Source organism: Coenobita brevimanus, chromosome 54 (genome assembly GCF_032717465.1).
Source record: "Coenobita brevimanus isolate Jiangsu-jjx chromosome 54, ASM3271746v2, whole genome shotgun sequence".
Taxonomy (NCBI): Eukaryota; Metazoa; Arthropoda; class Malacostraca; order Decapoda; family Coenobitidae; genus Coenobita; species Coenobita brevimanus.
Genome location: NC_137007.1, coordinates 10,706,871 through 10,728,146, shown reverse-complemented (window position 1 = coordinate 10,728,146; position 21,276 = coordinate 10,706,871). Strand labels below are relative to the sequence as shown.

The 21,276-nt window shown below is 40.8% G+C and overlaps 1 protein-coding gene across 1 annotated transcript in view; it reads right to left on the bottom strand.

Moving 5' to 3' along the window:
* INPP5E (Inositol-3-phosphate synthase) overlaps nucleotides 1-21,276 on the bottom strand; it is a 576,780-nt gene that overhangs the window by 149,967 nt on the left and 405,537 nt on the right. The window lies entirely within an intron of this gene.

Below are 21,276 nucleotides of genomic sequence, written 5' to 3'. Positions count from 1 at the left end.
CAAATTTTTCCACACCCAAATTATAGAAGCCTAGAAAAATATCCCACTTCCTCTGTATCTCTCTTATTTCTCTGAATTTTCTCCAATCTGCATTTTCGAAAAATTTTCTCAATTCTGTAAAGTTTGCTTTCCCAAAGTTGTATCTTCCATGCCTATAAAGCTCGTCTCTTGGCTCCAAGTTCCCTGTTATCATCTGGAACTCAAAGACCACATGATCACTTTTTCCTATAGGACACAGATATCTCAAGAACTCTATTGCATCAGGTTCTTTGGTAAACAGTAAGTCTAGTCTTGCTGGTCTGTCCTCACCTCGGAACCATGTCTTTTCTTTGACCCATTGTGTCATCACATTGTTCATTGTAATATTTAATAATATAGTGCCCCCTGAATCTTTGCTGCCTCCTGAGTCCTATTCCTCCCAGTTCACCTCTTTACAATAGAAGACACCCATTAAAATTATATTGTTATTTTCTCAATCATTTTCTGTAAATAGCTAGCCATGTCTGACAACATTTCCTGGTATTCATCATCACTCCATGCTCTTGTCTTAGGGGGAATATAAACTACTGCCATATCTCTCTTGCTATTCTCTCCAGTTTCTAATTTCATATTTATCACTTCAGCCCTGCCATCTCCCATTTCCACAGTATCTACATTTATGTTGTTCTTCACTGCTATCTTCACTCCTCCTCCTGTTTTTTCTCTTCTGTCTCTTCTCCACAATTTGTATTTACCATCTCCTATATGAACATCAATATCTTCTCTTAATTTGGTCTCTACAAAGCACATAAATTCAGGTTCATGTACCCTCAAAAAATCGTTGATTTCTAGCCTTGCCAATATTAAACCATCAACATTAGTATATGCCACCTTCCAATTATTTTTCATGTTTTTTATACTCTCTTTTCTCCTTCTCTCTGCCGGTACCACTTCCTTAATTTTTGATCCATGATTCTCCAATAAAACACTGTCTTCTCTTCCTCCGTTCTCTGTTCGTTTTTTACCTTTGCTTCCTGTACTAACTCTTTTATCTTAGCTCTTTCTTCCTCATTTGCATCTCTCCTTATCCAAACATTTTTTAACCCTTCCTTGTCTGATAATTTCCATGTTCTAGTGATAAAATCATTTACTGTTGCTTGGGACTTAAACTTTGCCTTAATGGCCTTGCCCCTCCTTCCTCGTACTTTCCTAACCTAAACACCTCTTAAATCTCTTCTTGAGCCTCGTGGTTTTCCTCCATGACTAGTGATATTATTTCTTTAACCTTACTCAGTTCTTCTCTTTCTCTTTCTGATCTTATTGTCATATTTTTTTCTTTAACTCCTGAAATTATTACACATTTTTTCTTATCTGCTACATCTTTAACTAAAAATTCTCTACTTCTCAGTACCCTAACCACTTTCCTCTCCACTTTTTCCATACTTTGTTATTTGATAATCACTTTCATATTTATATTTCCTTCTTCTTGAATTTTCTTCCACCCCTTATGTTGCTCCTTGATTTCTTTAATGTGCTCATCCTGTATTCTTCATTTGGATTCATACTCATCTAGTTTGTCTTTCATCCTGTTCCTTTCTTCTTCTAACCTCTTATTCTCCCTCTTAAGCTGATTTATTTCATTAGAGGCAGATTCATTGCTAACTCTTAATTAGACAACTTCTCTTTCTTCTTCGTCACTGCGTGTACAAATTTTTTCCAGGGTATTCCTTAAACTTTTGATCTCGTTTTCCTGCTCTATGGTCCGTTCCTGTAACTCTTTAACCTCCCCCGTCCCGTCGACGTATGGGTACATTGCAACGATTTGCATTTGCCAGTCCCGGCGACGTACCGGTACGTCGTGCAATTGCAAAGCGCATAATTTCGACAATTTTCAAATTTCGCGCTTGATTTGCGGTACGTATCCTCGCATGACCTTCCCCTACCTACCACCAAGCGGGGACACTCGGCGACCCCGCGCAACCCGCGCTAACCTGCCGCTCGTCCACTCACCTGGTGGCAACGGTCCTGCTCAGACATGGCTAAGAGAGGTCTCTCAGAGGGCAAAATTCAAGCTGCCCTGGACGCCTTTACAGGCGACAGTGATTCCCCACTGGACGACGAGGTTGTGGATAAAGATTATGTCAGCCAGAGGAGGAAGAAACCACCAGCAGTGATGAAGAAGTCCCGTCTCCCAGGAAGAGGCAGTACATGACTTACCGTGCTGCTAGAGAGGGGCAGCCGGCCAAGAAACCACGTGCAACATCCTATGCCCAGCCCCAACGTGATGTGGATCCAGATTTCGATGACGATGACGAGGACGAGGACGGAGTCGTGGGAAATGCTGCCACGTGGTATGGACGTGAGGTAATAACTCATCGTGGCCCAGAGCGCACACCACGTCGGACGAGCAGGTATGGGCCTAGTATTTTGTTTGGGGAGTTAGGAAGTGCCGTGGAGGGAGTAGGGAGTGAAAGAGAAAGTGCAGGGAGGAGTATGGAAAGTGAGAGTGACGTGAGTCATTGCTCTCCCTAGGTAGTGTGAGGCGGCAGAGTGTATCACGTGGGCAAGTGCGGGTGCGTTCAGTATCACGTGGGGTTGTGATGGAGGGGGAAGGTGGGGAGGAAGCACTCCCAAGCACGTCTTATGCTCCCCAATATCCTCTAACACGTGGTCGAGCTAGGGGGAGTGAAAAATCACGTGGTGTTGTCATGGAGGGGGAAGGTGGGGAGGAACCACTCCCCAGGACGTCTTATGCTCCCCAATATTCCCATACTTCACCCCCACAGCCCCTAATGTTCCTCAAGGCCGTAAGGGTAAGGGAAAGGGAAAGGGTAAAGGCAGAGGGAAGAGGAGTGACAGTGGGGAAGCCCTCCGCACTCCTTCTCACCCACTGGGATCTTCCCACCCAGACGAAGGCGGTGATGGGGATGATGGGGACGAGGGATTTGTGGGATGGAATTGGGAGGATGGGAGTGACGTTTCTCCCCTCATTCACCCCTTCACTGAGCAGGGGCGCTCTGGCTGCACTGCTCCCGGAATTCACCGTAATTCCACCAGGTTGGATTTTTTCCACCAGTTTTTTAGTGAGGCATTCGTGGAGCAGATTGTTTACCAAACCAACCTTTTTGCAAGCACCCAGCACCTTGAGAGTGAAAGATTGGGAACAAGGAGTAGGCATTCTATCATATATGATTACCCTGTCTCCCTTTCAGAAATGTTCCTATTTTTTGCCCTGGTCCTTTTGATGGGTATTATATGAAAGAACAGAATTCCTGCTTACTGGACAAGGGACCCTGTTATGTTTACCCCAATATTTGGGCAAGTGATGAGCTGTAATCGGTTTCAACAAATTTTAAGTCGCCTCCATTTCTATGATGCTCATGATCCTGCAAATGCGAACGACACTGATAAAATGAGGCGAATTAGGTTGGTCTTTGATCACCTGAGGCAAACCTTTCATTCCTCATTTTATCCCTATAGAGACCTCGTCATAGACGAGAGTCTCGTGTTGTGGAGAGGTAATATTTCATTTAGGCAGTATATACCCAGCAAAAGGCACTGTTTTGGGTTCAAGATCTTTGTTATGTGCGACTGTAGGACTGGATACGTGCAAGACATAGTCTTGTACACCGGTGCACAGACAGACATAGTAGAAGATCGAAGTATTGGACTGTCGGGAGCAGTGGTAAAGACAATGATAGAAGACTACCTTCATCGTGGTCACGTCCTCTACCTGGACAACTGGTACACTAGCCCTCTTCTCGCTCGTTATCTTCACACGCATGAAACGGGAGTCTGTGGAACCGTGAAGGTGAACCGGCGTCACATGGCCAAGGTAGGGCGGAAACTTGCCAGGAATGAGGTTGTCTTCTTCAAAGCCAACAACTTCCTTGCAACTGTGTGGAACCACAATAGAAAAGTAAGCCTCTTGTCAACGGTTCACCACCCCTTGATGCACCGTACTGATTCTGTAGATTACCGTAGCGAGAACAGGCGTCACATCTGGAAACCTGAGTGTGTCATGGACTATAACATAAACATGCGCCTGGTGGACCAGTCAGACTCCATGATATCGACGGTAGAGTGTGCCAGGACCATGATGAAGTGGTATAAGAAGCTGTTCTTTCACTTGCTAGACATCACTGCTCTGAATTGCCACCACCTTCACGCCATGACAACAGGAGTTCAAGAAACCTTTGAAGGGTTTGTGAGGGAGCTCACAAGAGAGAGGTTTGCACGTTATGCTGTTGAAAGGCCCCAACATCGCACCCGCACTGCCCCTATTGCCCAAACTCCCCTGAGAATATCCGGCCGCCATTTCCCCACTCCTATCTCTCCCCAGCCAAACAGACCTAGGCCCCAACGCAGGTGTCACGTGTGTAGCAATTCCCGAGTGAGACTCATGACACAGAGGAAGGACACCCACTATGAGTGCGTGGAGTGTGACGTGGGTCTCTGTATTCACCCATGTTTCAGCGAACATCACACGTTGATGCAATTCTGATATGGTGTGAATGCGATAGGACACTGAAACTATGAAGTAAATGCGACAAACAGATGCTCAGTGAAATTATCAGTCATGCTGATCTCTAAATATTAGTATAAAGTGCATATGAGTATAACATAAGTACAAAAATTGTATGTAAGTATATAAATATGCTGTAAGTGGAAACATACATAGCGAGGGTTTTATGATGCGATATTCTGTCGCTCAGTGCAATAAATACGGCCCGTAAATATGTAATTATTATTATTGGACATGCTAACGGGTATAATATAAGTTCAAATTATTGTAAGTGCTGAAATATATTCTAAGTCAAAATATTCATAGCGTGTGTATAGAGATGCGATATCCTGACGCTCAGTTGAATGAATAAGGCCCGTAATAATGAAAACAGAAGTCAACAAGTGGGAAAGTGTGTAATATATGTGAAGAATTAGTATATAAGTGTTTGGGTATTATGTTGGTCGAAACATTCATTGCGAGGGTATTTCATGCGATATTCTCACGCTCACTTGAATAAATAATGCCAGTAAGTATGTACAGTGCAGTATAGGGGTGTAAACGTGTGTAATGTAAGTGGGAAAGTATAATTGGAGTGAATAAATAAAGTAGAAGATGAAACACGAGTTTGAGATTGTGGTTGCTATGTGAATATGCGCTAGCATATCGCTAAATGCCCTCGTAATGAATGTAAATAATTGAAAACATTTACAGTGGTGGAGGAAAGGTTCTATGTAAAGGGAAAAATAATAGGAAAGTGATAAAACAATTGGGTATGTTGAAATACAAGTCACAGCGAGTGTGCTTAGTAAGCTGATGTGCGCTAAACTTATGCTGCATGTCATCATAATGAATGAAAACATCTGAAAACACTTACAAACAGTAGAAATTGGTAAAATGTCACTGAAACAGAAGTATACAAGTAGAAAAAACGATACGTTGACTGATACAAGAAACTTTGCATATAGCATGTTACGACTCGGACCTAACTCGCTATGCTCACGCAATGGTACAATGCTTATTTTTCATACATATGTGTCTGAAATCCATTATATTGCTACTGTTATTGTTCATTAGTTCAAATTCAATAAATATAGAGGTGTTGTGTGTTGTTTCTCCCAGTATTCCCTACCATAGAAAACGTGAGCGCCTGACACGTCAATGATAGAATATGATACCTGGCGCGGGGGACCTCACCTGTTCCGACCACTTATAGACCACAGTAAGCCCTTTCTTGGTGATTTTCCTTCGTTTCTCAACCAAAGCGGAAGTTTTAGCCAAAAAAAAATTTTTCCAAAAAGGCTCGGGACTGGGAGATGTCGGAGGTGCAGAAAACCTCGGGACGTGACGGGTTAATTACTGCCCATACCTTTTTTATTTCCTGGACATTCCTCTCTGCTGTTCTCTCTACACCTGCTATTTTTGTTTGGTTTAACTTAATACAGTGAACTTCCATTTCCCACATCCCCTTCACAGAAGCCCTCGAACTCTCTCTCGCCACTTGTAAACATTGCTCTGTCCCTTTCTGCCATGATTCAACCATATGGAGACTTTCTATTTTCACTATACAGTATCTTGTTCTTTTTGTGAGCGAAACCACGTTTTTTTTTTTACTACTCTCCGACGGGACCACCACCCATGCACCCATTAACATGATCACAAGTAGGCTGGTCTTCTTTTCGTCGCAAATTTTGTGATTATTTCTCCACGATCCAGGAAGGGCTCCGTCTCCGTCGGTGACCTGTGTGTGTGTGTGTGTGTGTGTGTGTGTGTGTGTGTGTGTGTGTGTGTTTACCTATTTGTAGTATACAGGAATTGAGCAATGCTCGTATTGTCCTGTCTCCATATCCACATTTATCTAGTCTACTTTTACACACATGAATGTTTTTCTCCTGCACCACCATTTCGTCTAAGTCGTTCAAAATATCTATGTATTTACCTAATATACCTAATTGTGATATACAAGAAATGTGCTACGCTTGTGGGTTCCCGTCGCTGTTTCTCAGTAAGTCAAATTTAGCTTAAAACTCATTTAAGTTTTTAGACTGGACGATCTCTTTGTCCAGGCTATTCCATAAGTCTATCCTTCGATAAGGAAAACTATATTTCTTGAAATCCTTCAAGCAGCTTGACTTCTTCAATTTCAATCCGTGTCCTCTTGTTGTTCTCTTATCCCATAAAAACAGATCTTCTCAGTCAATTTTATCTACTCTTATCATGGTCCTGAACACTGCAATCATGTCTCCCCTCTTTCTTCTTTCCTCTAAGGAAGGCAAATCCAGCTTTTCCAGCCTATCTCTGTATGACAGATCAGCCAGACTGGGGACCATCTTGGTTGCTGTTCTTTGTATTCTCTCAATCTTGTTTATATCTTTCCTTTTGTGTGGGGACCACACTACCACTGCATATTTTAACCTGGGGAGGATCATGGCCACTATCAATTTTTTCATCATCTCCTCATCCATATGATGAAATGCTACTCTTATACTTGTCAGCGTATTCTTTGGTCTTGGTTCTCTTTCCTGTTTGAACAAGTCTTGTTTAAACTTATTATTTTTTTTCCTTTTAATAATGAAAAATCATTTAGTCTAACCTGGTACAGAGCTTGACTCATAAAAAGATACTAATTTAGGTAATGCCACTGGCCGTGTTGGTTCGGTACGGAGCGCCGATGTCGCACGTCCGCCTCGATTGAATCCCTGTGTGTGTGTGTGTGTGTGTGTGTGTGTGTGTGTGTGTATGTGTGTGTGTTCTTACCTAATTGTTCTTACCTAACTGTATCTTTACAGGAATGAGTCAAGCTCGTACTGTCCCGTGTCTTAAACCATATTTATCGTACATATCCTTAAATTTGTGAATTGTTTTGGCACACACTATTTCAATCGGTAGTGCATTCCATTGATCAACTGTTCTGTTTGGGAAGCTGAATTTCCTTATGTCTTTATCACCTCTCTTCTTGTGCAGTTTTTTGCAGTGTCCTCTTCCTGATGCTTCCCAATATGTTAAGTAATCATTTATGTCTATTTTCTCCTTCCCTGATATGCATTTATATAGCATTATCATGTCACCTCTTTTCCTTCTCTCCTGTATTGTTGGTAGATTCAGTTTATTTAGTCTTTCTTCATAGCTTAGGTCCCTTAAGCTTGGTATCCATCTTGTAGCGGCCCTTGAACTTTTTCAATCTTGTCTATGTGTTTTTTTAGATGAGGACTCCAGACTACTGATGCATACTCCAGGCTTGGTCTAATGAATGATGTTATTATCCTTCTTAGCATGTCTTCATTTATGTATGTGAATGCTATTCTCATATTTGCAAGCAGTGTATACATGTTCCGTACCTTCTCACTGACGTGGTCAGCCGGAGATAGTCTGTTATTGATAATCACACCTAGGTCCTTCTCTATTTCTGATGTGTATAGGGTTTTATTTCCTAATGTATAATCCCAATCAGGTCTTTTTCCACTTTTACCAAACTTGATTACATGACACTTGTCCACATTGAATTCCATTTGCCATGTATTACTCCATTCATGAAGTTTATTTAATTCTTCTTGTAGCTCTTTACAAGGGTCTGTATTTGTAATTCTCCTTTGTATTTTTGCATCATCTGCAAACATACTCAGATAGCTCTCATTTCCAGTGTTACTGTTCATATCATTTATATACACTAAAAACATGATTGGTGCCAGCACTGAACCCTGTGGTACTCCACTAGTCACTTCTTTCCATGATGAGTAGTTTCCTCTTAGTACTGTTCTCATTTCTCTTTTTATGAGAAAATCTTGCATCCAACAAAACAGTTAGCCTCGAATTCCTCCTTAATGGTACAGTTTCCATAAAAGTCTTTGGTGTGGTACTGTGTCAAATGCTTTCTTGAAATCTAAATAGATACTGCCCACCCATCCTTCTCTTTCCTGTATTGCGTTTGTTACTCTGTCATAGTAGCTCAACAGATTAGTAACACATGATTTTCCTTTTCGGAAACCAAACTGTCTTTCTGTTATCATACTGTGTTCTTCTAGATGATTTATCCAAGCTTTTCTTATAAGCTTTTCTAATACCTTGCTTACAACACTGGTCAGTGATACTGGTCGGTTGTTGAGTGGATTTTGTCTATTTCCTTTCTTGAATAAGGGGACAATATTTGCTTTCTTCCAAATATCAGGTAGTTTACCTTGACTCAAGGATTTCTTGAAAATTAAAAATAATGGTTTACTTAACTCCTTTGCACATTCTCGTAGTACCCAACATGAAATTTTATCAGGACCACTTGCTTTTCCTCTGTCTAATTTACTTAACTCCTCCTGTATTACTTTTTCTGATATTTGTATATCTGGTAGTATGTGTGGACATGCATGTTCCACATAGTCCCTCTCAAAATTTTGTTCTTCTGTAAAAACTAATTGGAAATTCATATTACATATGGTTCATTTTCTCTGACATAATCATTCATCTCTAGTAATTTAGATACCATTCCATCCGCATTTGAGTGCATCAACTTTATCATCTTGTTTATATACTTGTCATGACATGGTTCTACTACCTTCCTCCTTTTTATTCCCTCCTGTTTGTGTACCACTTTCGTACCTGCAATCCTATTACTGTACTTTGTAAAAAAATGTGTTCTTCTCCTCTTCTGATCTTCCCTCATTTTTTGTTTTTGCTTCCTCCCTCTTCTCTTTCAGTAATTCCAGTTCCTCTTGTGTTAGGCATCTTTTTATCCATACATTTTTTAACTCCTCTTTTTCCATAAGATTCTTTGCATCTTTTAGTATCTCCTCCACAGTGTTTACACTCTGGAAAGTTACCTTTAGAGGTCTTGTCTTGCTTTTTTCGTATTTCCCTAACCTTTTGTGCTCCTCTATATCTTAACTACAGATTTCCTCTGATACTTCTCTCAGTAAGCTCATTACATCTGCCATCTCCTTTTTGTCTCTTGTGATCTTGTTTTTTACTTCTTCCTCTTCTATACTAGTGATTACTATAGATTTGTTGATATCTACTGAATCTCAGACTAACTTTGGGTTGTTTTGGATTATTCTTTTCACTTCCTTTTTGATGCTTTTTTCCTCTACCCTTGTTTCTAAGTCTTTCTTTACTTTCACCATTTCAGCATACATGGTTTCCACATCATTTTTGTAGCTTTGCACAGCTTCATTCACCTGTGTTATCTTCTCCTCAATATCACTGCTCTGGTCTATCAGACTGCTTACTTGCCTAATTGTCTCTGTATCATTTTTGAACTCTTCCATAATACTCTCGTGATTGACTACTGTACTTGCCATTTCACTCATTTTCTTCCTAAGTGTACTCAATTCCACTGTTAGTTTACTGATGGCTGTGTCTTTCTTGCTGGGCTCCCTTCCTCGTTTTTCTATTTCTTCCTTTTGCAAGTGCATCTGCTTTTTTATTTCATCAATTTCATTTTTGAAAGCCATTTCCAGTTTGTGTACACATTCAACCAGTCTATTGTGAGTCTCCACTTCAACCAGTTCTTGACACTGGTCTATAATTCAGGGGTTCTTCCCTGTTTCCTGCCTTATAAATTGGTACCACATCTGCCCTCTTCCATTCTTAAGGCACTTCCCCCTCATCCAGAGAACACACAATTAAACTGTGAATCATAACCGCCAGTTGTTTTCTGTATTCCTTCAGTACCCAATTAGAGATTCCATCTGGTCCTGGGGCTTTCCTTACATCCTGAGTTTCCAGTAATTTATATACCTCCTGTACTTCCACTTTTATATCTTTTATCCCTACATTTCTAATCACTCCCTCCCCTTCCACAAACTCACTTTAATTAGTGAAAACTGACTGGAAACGTTTGTTTATTATTTCTGCTTGCACTGCCGCATCTTTATAGACCTCTCCTTCTACTTTCGGTCTGGTGATTCCATCTTTTTGTTTCAGTTTGCCACTGACAAATCTAAAAAACCATTTGGGTTCATCCATACATTTGTGTATTATACCTTTTTCAAAATTCCTTTCTTCCTCTCTACGTATTCTTGTGTAATCATTTCTAGTTCTTTTATATTCTTCCTTTGTTCTGTTGTTACCTCTCTTTCTCCAATTGTTCCACGCCTTATCTCTCTCTTTTTTTTGCTATCATACACTTTCTATTAAACCACTCCTTTTTTCTGTTTTCTTTTCCCCTTACTCTTGGCACAAATTTTTTCACTCCCGAATTATAGAAGCCTAGAAAAATATCCCACTTCCTCTGCATCTCTCTTATTTCTCTGAATTTTCTCCAATCTGCATTTTTGAAAAATTTTCTCAATCCTGTAAAGTTTGCCTTCCCAAAGTTGTATCTTCCCTGCCTATAAAGCTCCTCTCTTGGCTCCAAGTTCCCTGTTATCATCTGGAACTCAAAGACCACATGATCACTTTTTCCAATAGGACAGATATTTCAAGGATTTTACTACATAGGGTTCTTTGGTAAACAGTAAGTCTAGTCTTGTTCATGTGTCCTCACCTCGGAACCATGTCTCTTCTTTGACCCACTGCGTTATCACATTGTTCATTGTTATATTTAATAATGTAGTGTCCCCTGAATCTTTGCTGCCTCCTGAGTCCCATTCCCCCCAGTTCACCTCTTTACAACTGAAGTCACCCATTAAAAATATATTGTTACTTTTCTCAATCATTTTCTGTAAATAGCTAGCCATGTCTGACAACATTTCCTGGTATTCATCATCACTCCATGCTCTTGTCTTAGGGGGAACATACACTACTGCCATATCTCTCTTACTATTCTCTCCAGTTTCTAATTTCATATTTATCACTTCGGCCCTGCCTTCTCCCAATTCTACGGTATCCACATTTATGTTGTTCTTCACTGCTATCATCACTCCTCCTCCCGTTTTTTCTCATCTGTCTCTTCTCCACAGCTTGTATTTACCATCTCCCATATGAACATCAATATCTTCTCTTAACTTGGTCTCTACAAAGCACATAACATCAGGTTCACGTACCCTCAAAAAATCGTTGATTTCTAGCCTTGCCGATATTAAACCATGAACATTAGTATATGTCACCTACCAATTCTTTTGGATGTTTTTTATACCCTCTTTTCTCCTTCTCTCCGCCAGTACCACTTCCTTAATTTCTGATCTATGACTGTCCAATAAAACACTGTCTTCTCTTCCTCCGTTCTCTGTTCGTTTTTTACCTTTGCTTCCTGTACGAACTCCTTTATCTTACCTCCTTCTTCCTCATTTGAATCTCTCCTTATCCAAATGTTTTTGAATGCTTCCTTTTCTGATAGTTTCCATGTTCTACTGATAATTTCATTTACTGTTGCTTGGGACTTAAACTTTACCTGCAATGGCCTTGCCCCTCGTTCCTTGTACTTTCCTAACCTAAACACCTGTTGAATCTCTTCTTGAGCTTCATGGATTTCCTCCATGACTAGTGATATTATTTCTTTAACCTTCCTCAGTTCTTCTCTTTCTCTTTCTGATGTTATTGTCATACGTTTCTCTTTAACTCCTGAAATTATTACACATTTTTTCTTATCTGCTACATCTCTAATTGAAGATTCTCTACTTCTCAGCACCCTAACCACTTCCCTCTCCACTTTTTCCTTGCTTTGTTGTTCTATAATCACTTTCAAATTTACATTTCCTTCTTCCTGAATTTTCTTCCACCCTTTATGTTGCTCCTTGATTTCTTTAATGTGCTCATCCTGTATTCTTGATTTTGATTCATACTCATTTAGTTTATTTTTCATCCTGTCCCTTTCTTCATCTAACCTCTTATTCTCCCTCATAAGCTGATTTATTTCATTAGAGGCTGATTCATTGTTAACTTTTAATTTTGTAACTTCTCTTTCTTGTTCGTCACCGTGTGTACTAATTTTTTCCAGTTTATTCCTTAAGCTTTTGATCTTGTTTTCCTGCTCTATGGGCCGTTCCTGTAACTCTTTAATTACTGCCCATACCTTTTTTATCTCCTGCACATTCCTTTCCGCTGTTTTCTCTACACCTACTGTTCTTGTTTGGTTAAACTTAATACTTCCATTTCCCACATCCTCTCCACAGAAGCCCTCGAACTCTTTATCGCCACTATCAAATGTTGCACCGTCCCTTTCCGCCATGATTCAACCACATGGAGACTTTCTATTTTCGCTACATCTTATTCTTTGTGTGAGCGAAACCGTGTTTTTTTTACTACTGTCCGATGGCATCACAACTCACGCACTCATTAACATGATCACAAATAGGCTGATCTTCTTTTCGTCGCTGATTTTGCGATCATTTCTCCACGATCCAGGAAGAGCTCCATCTCTGTTGACGACCTGTGTGTGCGTGTACAGTACTTACCTAATTGTATCTTTACAGGAATGAGTCAAGCTCGTACTGTCCCGTGTCTTAAACCATATTTATTGTACATATCCTTAAATTTGTGAATTGTTTTGGCATACACTATTTCATTCGGTAGTGCATTCCATAGATCAATTGCTCTGTTTTGGAAACTGAATTTCCTTACGTCTTTATCACCTCTCTTCTTATGAATTTTTTTGCAGTGTCCTCTTGCTGATGCTTCCTCATAGGTTAAGTAATCATTTATGTCTATTTTCTCCTTCCCTGATATGCATTTATATAGCATTATCATGTCACCTCTTTTCCTTCTCTCCTGTAGTGTTGGTAGATTCAGTTTATTTAGTCTTTCTTCGTAGCTTAGATCCCTTAAGCTTGGTATCCATCTTGTAGCGGCCCTTTGAACTTTTTCAATCATCTCTTATGTTTTTTGAGATGAGGACTCCAGACTACTGATGCATACTCCAGGGTTGGTCTGATGAATGATGTTTTTATCCTCCTTAGCATGTCTTCATTTATGCATGTGAATGCTATTCTCATATTTGCAAGCAGTGTATACATGTTCTGTACCTTCTCACTGATGTGGTTAGCTGGAGATAGTCTGTTATTGATAATCAAACCTAGGTCCTGCTCTCTTTCTGATGTGTGTAGGGTTTTATTTCCTAACGAATAATCCCAATCAGGTCTTTTTCCACTTTTACCAAACTTGGTTACATGACACTTCTCCAAATTGAATTCCATTTGCCATGTATTACTCCATTCATGAAGTTTATTTAATTCTTCTTGTAGCTCTTTACAAGGGTCTATGTTAGTAATTCTCCTTTGTATTTTTGCATCATCTGCAAACATATTTAGATAGCTTTCATTTCCAGTGTTACTGTCTATATCATTTACATACACTAAAAACATGATTGGTGCCAGCACTGAGCCCTGTGGTACTTCACTAGTCACTTCTTTCCATGATAAGTAATATCCCCTTAGTACTGTTCTCATTTCTCTTTTTATGAGAAAATCTTGCATCCAACAAAGCAGTTTTCCTCGAATTCCTCCTTGATGGTACAGTTTCCATAAAAGTCTTTGGTGTGGTACTGTGTCAAATGCTTTCTTGAAATCAAATAGATACTGTCCACCCATCCTTCTCTTTCCTGTATTGTGTCTGTTACTCTGTCATAGTAGCTCAACAGATTAGTAACACATGATTTTCCTTTTCTGAAACCAAACTGTCTTTCTGTTATCATAGTGTGTTCTTCTAGATAATTTACCTAAGCTTTTCTTATAAGCTTTTCTAATACTTTGCTTACAACACTGGTCAGTGATACTGGTCGGTAGTTGAGTGGATTTTGTCTATTCCCTTTCTTGAATAAGGGGACAACGTTTGCTTTCTTCCAAATATCAGATAGTTTACCTTGACTCAAGGATTCCTTGAAAATTAAAAATAATGGTTCACTCAACTCCTTTGCACATTCTCGTAGCACCCAACGTGAAATTTCATCAGGACTACTTGCTTGCTTTTCCTCTGTCTAATTTACTCAACTCCTCCTGTATTACTTTTTCTAATATTTGTATATGTGTGTGTGTGTGTGTGTGTGTGTGTGTGTGTGTGTGTGTGTGTGTGTGTGTGTACCTAATTGTTGATATACAGGAAATGTGCTACGCTCATGGGGTCCCGTCTCTATTTCTCAGTAAGTCAAATTCAGCTTGAAACTCGTTTAAGTTTTTAGACTGGACGATCTTTTTGTCTAGGCTATTCCACAGGTCTATACATCTATAAGGAAAACTATATTTCTTGATATCCTTCAAGCAGCTTGAATTCTTCAGTTACATTCCGTGTCCTCTAGTTACTCTCTTATCCCATACAAACAGTTCTTCTTTGTCAATTTTTTCTACTCCCACCATGGTCCTGAACACTGGAATCATGACGCCTCTCTCTCTCCTTTCTTCTATGGAAGGCAAACCCAGCTTTTCCAACCTCTCTCTGTACGACAGATCTGCCAGACTGAGGACCATTTTGGTTGCTGTTCTTTGTATTCTCTCAATCTTGTTTATATCTTTCTTTTTGTGTGGGGACAACATTACTGCCGCCTATTCCAACCTGGGGCGAATCATGGCCACTATCAATTTTTTCATCATCTCCTCATCCACATAATGAAAAGCTACTCTTATATTAGTCAGTTTATACATCTCTTTAACTGCCTTGTTAATGTGAATTTCAGGTGACAAATTGTCCTTGACCAGCGCTCGCAAAGCTTTCTCTTCGCTCGCTTTTGTGATTGGTTTATTACCCATCAAAAAATTCAATGATGGCCTCATGGTACTTTTACCCATTTCCAATACTTTACATTTCTTTGCATTAAATTTCATTTCTCACATCCGGCTTCAATCGTGCATCCTATCCAGATCCTCCTGCAGCATTTTACAATCCTTCTCAACCTCTACCTTCCTCAAGATCTATGCATCATCAGCAAACAGACTTGCATAACTGTTCACTCCATCTACCATATCATTTACATAAATCAGGAACATTACTGGCACCAACATCGAGCCCTGTGGGGCTCCACTTGTTACTTCTTTCCATCCAGACATCCTATCCTTTATTACTGTCCTCATTTGTCTGTCTCTCAAAAAGTCTCTCATCCATTCCAGGAGGTTCCCCTTCAGTCCTCCTATATGCTCTAGTTTCCACATTAGTCTCTTATGGGGTACCTTGTCAAAGGCTTTCTCCAAATCTAAATACACACAATCCACTCAACCATCTCTCTCCAGTAGCACATCAATTGCTCTTGAGTAAAAACTCAACAAGTTGGAAACACATGACCTTCCACTTTTAAATCCAAACTGGCTATCAGCCAAAATATTCATCTCCTCCAGATATTTTATCCATCAATTTTTCAGAATTCTTTCTCACAATTTTGCGACCATGCTGGTTAAGGACACTAGTCTATAATTCAGGGGTTCTTCCCTGTTTCCTCCCTTATAAATTGGTACCACATTTGCCCTCTTCCATTCTTCAGGCACTTTCCCCTCCTCCAGAGAACACACAATTAAACTGTGAATCTTATCCACCAGTTGTTTTCTGCATTTCTTCAGTACCCAATTAGAGATTCCATCTGGTCCTGAGGCTTTCCTTACATCTTGAGTTTCCAGTAATTTATAAACTTCTTGTACTTCCACTTTTATATCTTTTATCACTACATTTCTAGTCACTCCCTCCCCTTCCACAAACTCCTTTTCATTAGTGAAAACTGATTGGAAACATTTGTTCATTATTTCTGCTTGCACTGCTGCATCTTTATAGACCTCTCCTTCTACTTTCAGACTGATGATTCCTTCCTTTTGTTTCAGTTTGCCATTGACAAATCTCTAAAACAATTTGGGTTCATCTTTACATTTATCTATTATACGTTTTTCAAAATTCCTTTCTTCCTCTCTATGTATTCTTGTGTATTCATTTCTAGTTCTTTAATATTCTTCCTTTGTTCTGTTGTTACCTCTCTTTCTCCAATTGTTCCATGCCGTGTCTCTCTCTTTTTTTGCTATCATACACCCTGGGGGTAGGGTTTTTTTTCAAGAATATTCCCCCAGTATCCCTGCTTGTCATAAAAGGCGACTAAAAGGGTTGGCGGAGGGTTAGTGTCCCTCCCTGGAAAACAACTAACTAAAAAAACAAACAATAAGCCTCGGACAAGGACTGACCAAACGATGGCGACCAAGGACCGGACAAAGGACATGGTTATCGGAACGTGGAATGTAAGGGGAGCGAATGATGAGGTGAAAGAGAGAGAGAGATTGTCCAGGTGCTTGAGGGTGCGAAAGTGGATGTATGTGGAATAACTGAAACAAAATGGAGAGGAGAAAGTGTGAGAGAATGGGAGTATGGATGGGGTATATGTGCAGGAGTAGGTGAGAATGAGAGGGCAAAGGAAGGAGTATGTATACTGTAGTTGTGAGTAAAAGATGGAAGAAGAGCATAAGACAGTATGGATCAGTTAGGTCAAGGATTGTGTGGGTAAAGTTGAAAGTTGGAATACAAATGTGGGCGATTGTGTGTGTGTATGCGCCAACGCAATATTGTGCTAGAAGAGTGAGAGAAGAGTTCTGGACAAATGTAGGAGTGTGCATGGAAAAGTTTGGAAGGAATGAGAGAGTGTTTTTGATCGGTGATATGAATGGTAAAGTTGGGAATGTGAAGGTGGATGGAATAGTTGGTGAGTGGGGTGTGCCTGAGATAGATGAGAATGGGAGTGCATTAGTGGACATTTGTGCTGGGAGGGGGTTGGTGATAGCCAATACCCTCTCCAGGCATAAAATGATCCACAGGTATACATGGCGAGTGATGAGAAGGGTGGGTGGTGAACTGAATGAAAGGAAGGCAATGATTGATTATGTGTGTGTGGATGAATGGATGCGAAGATGTGTAATGGATGCTAGAGTTTATAGAGGTTGGGGGAGTGGACTTTCTGACCACTACTTGGTGGTGGCCAGAATTAGAATTCAAGTAAGATGGAGGAATAGAAGAAGGGAAAGACGAGAGGAAGGAGTAGTTGCAAGGAGAGTGGAAAGGTTACAAGAGGATGAGAAAAAGGCAGAGTATAAGAGAGAAGTGGAGGAATGATTGGGCAAATATGAATTGGAGCAGATGGGAGACATGGAAAATGTGTGTAGGATATTTACAGAAGAAATATGTGCAGCATGTGATGTGGTGTGTGGAAGGAAGAGAAGACGGAGGGGGGTGCAAGGAACAGTGTGGTGGACTGAAGAGGTGAAACAGGCTGTGGCACAAAAGAAGAAAGCATACAATGAATGGATGAGAAATAGGGGCGTGGAAGAAGGTGAGAGGTGGAAGAGAGAGTTATATGTAGAGAGAAAGAGAGAGGTGAAAAGATTAGTAAGAGAGAGTAAGAAGAGAGTGGATGAGGAATTTGGAAAAAATTTGAGTGTAAAGTGGAGGGACTGTAAGAAAATGTTCTGGAAAGATGTGAAAAGAGTAAGACAGGGTGGAAGTGAAGTTAGCAGGGGAGTGAAACATAAAAATGGCAGATTACTAGTGGAGAAGGGAGAAAAAGTGAGCAGATGGAGAGAACATTTTAAGGAATTGTTGAACATAGATGATGGAAGTAATGCAAGTATAAGTGGCTGGGGAATGGCTGGGAGAAGGAGGGAGGTGAGATGACAGGAAGAAATCAGTAGGATAGAAGTTGTGGAAGCAATGAAGAAAGTTAAATTGGGGAAAGCCCCAGGAATTGATGGAGTGTGTGGTGAAATGCTGAAGCTTGGGGGAGAGATAGTAGTAGAATGGATGTGGAAGATGTGCAGATTGGCCTGGGAGGAAGGTAGAGTCCCGGAGGATTGGAAGTCAGGTATAATTATTCCCTTGTACAAAGGAAAAGGGGAAAAAGAAGTGTGTGGTAATCATAGGGGCATTTGTCTTCTTAGTATAATAGGAAAAGTGTATGGCAGGATACTTATTGACAGAGTTAGAGAAAGAACAGAGAAATTAATTGGAGAAGAACAGGGAGGCTTTAGCAAGGGAAGAGGTTGCGTAGATCAGATATTCATTCTTAGATCTTTAGTGGAAAAGTTTCTGCAGAAGGGAAAGAAGTTGTATGCGGCTTTCATGGACTTGGAGAAAGCATATGACAGGGTGGATAGACAAGGATTGTGGAAAGTGTTAAGAATATATGGAGTAGATAGGAAGTTGTTGAATGCTGTGAAGAGTATTTTTTTTTTTTTTTTTTTACGTGTCCGACTCTGGGCAAAGGCTCAGGGCCTATTTCTTAGGGGCAGTCACCTATCCCAAGGCCCAGTAGTCCTCCTACACCTCCACATGTCACCACTTCGGCGCTAACACCCACCGTCCATATTGAATACATGCTAGGGCTGTCTCATACAGGACTGGTGTATTGGTATTAGCGGGGGTATTTTTACGACATGTCGGCGGGTCATCTGGTAGATCAGGAAAGTCTGCCTTTTAGGAAAGTCAAATCCTTAAACTGTTCCCTGCCCCAGCCGGGATTCAATCCTGGGTCCATTAGGACTGCAGGCCGCCTCTCTACCGATTCAGCCACCATCGATGGTGCGAAGGCTGCAGTGCGTGTGGAGGGTGAACTAAGTGAATTTTTCTCTTTGAAAGTTGGGTTGAAACAGGGATGTGTCATGTCTCCATGGTTGTTCAATCTGTACATGGATGGGGTAATAAAAGAGGTACAAGGCAGGGTAGTGGATGTTGGAGTGGCCCTGGTGAGAGAGGATAGTGTTTGGAAACTCCCTCTACTGTTGTTTGCAGATGATACTGTGTTGTTGACTGAAGACGAAGGGGAGCTGCAAGGCTTGGTGGATGAGTTTGGGAGAGTGTGTAAGAAACGGAATCTAAAGGTGAATGTAGGGAAGAGTAAAGTGATGGTCTTTGAAAGAGGTGAAGTCAGTGAATGTACAGCGAGGTTGGATGGTGAGGAATTGGAAAATGTGAGTACGTTTAAGTACTTGGGTAGTGTGATGAGTAAGGATGGAGGTTTGGAGGGTGAAGTGCTTGAAAGGGTACAGCAGGGAAGAAAGGTTGCTGGTTCTTTGAAAGCAGTGATAAGAAACAGAGAAGTGAGCATGGAAGTGAAAAAGTTACTACATGACAGTATTGTGATACCAACTCTAACGTATGGAAGTGAAGCTTGGACGTTGTTGGAAGGACACAAGTCAAGAGTGAGAGCAGTGGAAATGAGTTATTTAAGAGGAGCCTGTGGAGTCACATGGAGAGACAGGCTGACGAATGAGGATATAAAGGAGCATTGTGGTGTGGATGTGGATGTGATAGGAAGCGTTATGAGGAACACACTGAGGTGGTTTGGCCATGTGGAGAGAATGGAGGATGAAAGACTGACAAAGAGAGTGTATGTGAGTGAGGTGGAGGGGGGAAGAAGGAGGGAGAGGCCGAGGATGAGATGGAGGGATGGGGTGGAGAGGTATATGAGAGAGGGGGATGTGAGTTGGGAGCAGGGCAGTGAAATGGTGGGGAACAGGGCAACTTGGTGGCGATTTGTTTGTGGCCACCCCAAACGGGATTGAGGCGTCTGGCAACAGATACATAGAGACACCTTCTATTAAACCACTCCTTTTTCCTGTTTCCTTTCCCCCTTACTCCTGGCACAAATTTTTCCACTCCCGAATTATAGAGGCCTAGAAAAATATCCCACTTCCTCTGCATCTCTCTTGTTTCTCTGAATTTTCTCCAATCTGCATTTTTGAAAAATTTTCTCAATCCTGTAAAGTTTGCTTTCCCAAACTTGTATCTTCCCTACCCATAAAGCTCGTCTTTTGGCTCCACGTTCCCTGTTATTATCAGGAACTCAATGACCACATGATCACTTTTTCCAACAGGACACAGATATTTCAAGGATTCTATTACATCGGGTTCTTTGGTAAACAGTAAGTCTAGTCTTGCTGGTGTGTCCTCACCTCGGAACCGTGTCTCTTCTTTGACCCATTGCGACATCACATTTGTTCACTGTTATATTTAACAACATAGTGCCCCACGAATCTTCGCTGCCTCCTGAGTCCCATTGACCCATTGCGACATCACATTTGTTCACTGTTATATTTAACAACATAGTGCCCCACGAATCTTCGCTGCCTCCTGAGTCCCATTCCCCCCAGTTCACCTCTTTACAATTGAAGTCACCCATTAAAATTATATTGTTGCTTCTCTTAATCATTTTCTGTAAATAACTAACCATGTCCGACATTTCCTGGTATTCATCATCACTCCATGCTCTTGTCTTAGGGGGCATATACACTACTGCCACATCTCTCTTGCTATTCTCTCCAGTTTCTAATTTCATATTTATCACTTCAGCCCTGCCTTCTCCCATTTCCACAGTATCTATATTTATGTTGTTCTTCACTGCTATCATCACTCCTTCTCTCGTTTTTTCTCATCTGTCTCTTCTCCACAGTTTGTATTTACCATCTCCCATATGAACATCAATATCTTGTCTTAATTTGGTCTCTACAATGCACATAACACCAGGTTCATGTACCTTCAAAAAATCGTTGATTTCTAACCTTGCCGATATTAAACCATCAACATTAGTATATGTCACCCTCCAATTCTTTTGGATGTTTTTTATACCCTCTTTTCTCCTTCTCTCCGCCAGTACCACTTCCTTAATTTCTGATCCACGACTCTCCAATAAAACACTGTCTTCTCTTCCTCCGTTCTCTGTTCGTTTTTTACCTTTGCTTCCTTTCAGGGGCGCACCCAGGAATTTTCTAATGGGGGGGCCCGTAGTGAGGTGAGGTCAGTTAATCTGATAATTACTTGGAGGTCATATGCAGGTTTAGAGTCAGAGAGCTGCTGCCTCATGTGTTACTCTTTGTTTGTACTTGCCAATTTTTCATGTTTTGCTGTTATCGAAATAAATATCTATAAATTTTTAAAAGACCCAGAGAGCTAAAGGGGGGGCCCAGGCCCCCTCCCCCTGGGTG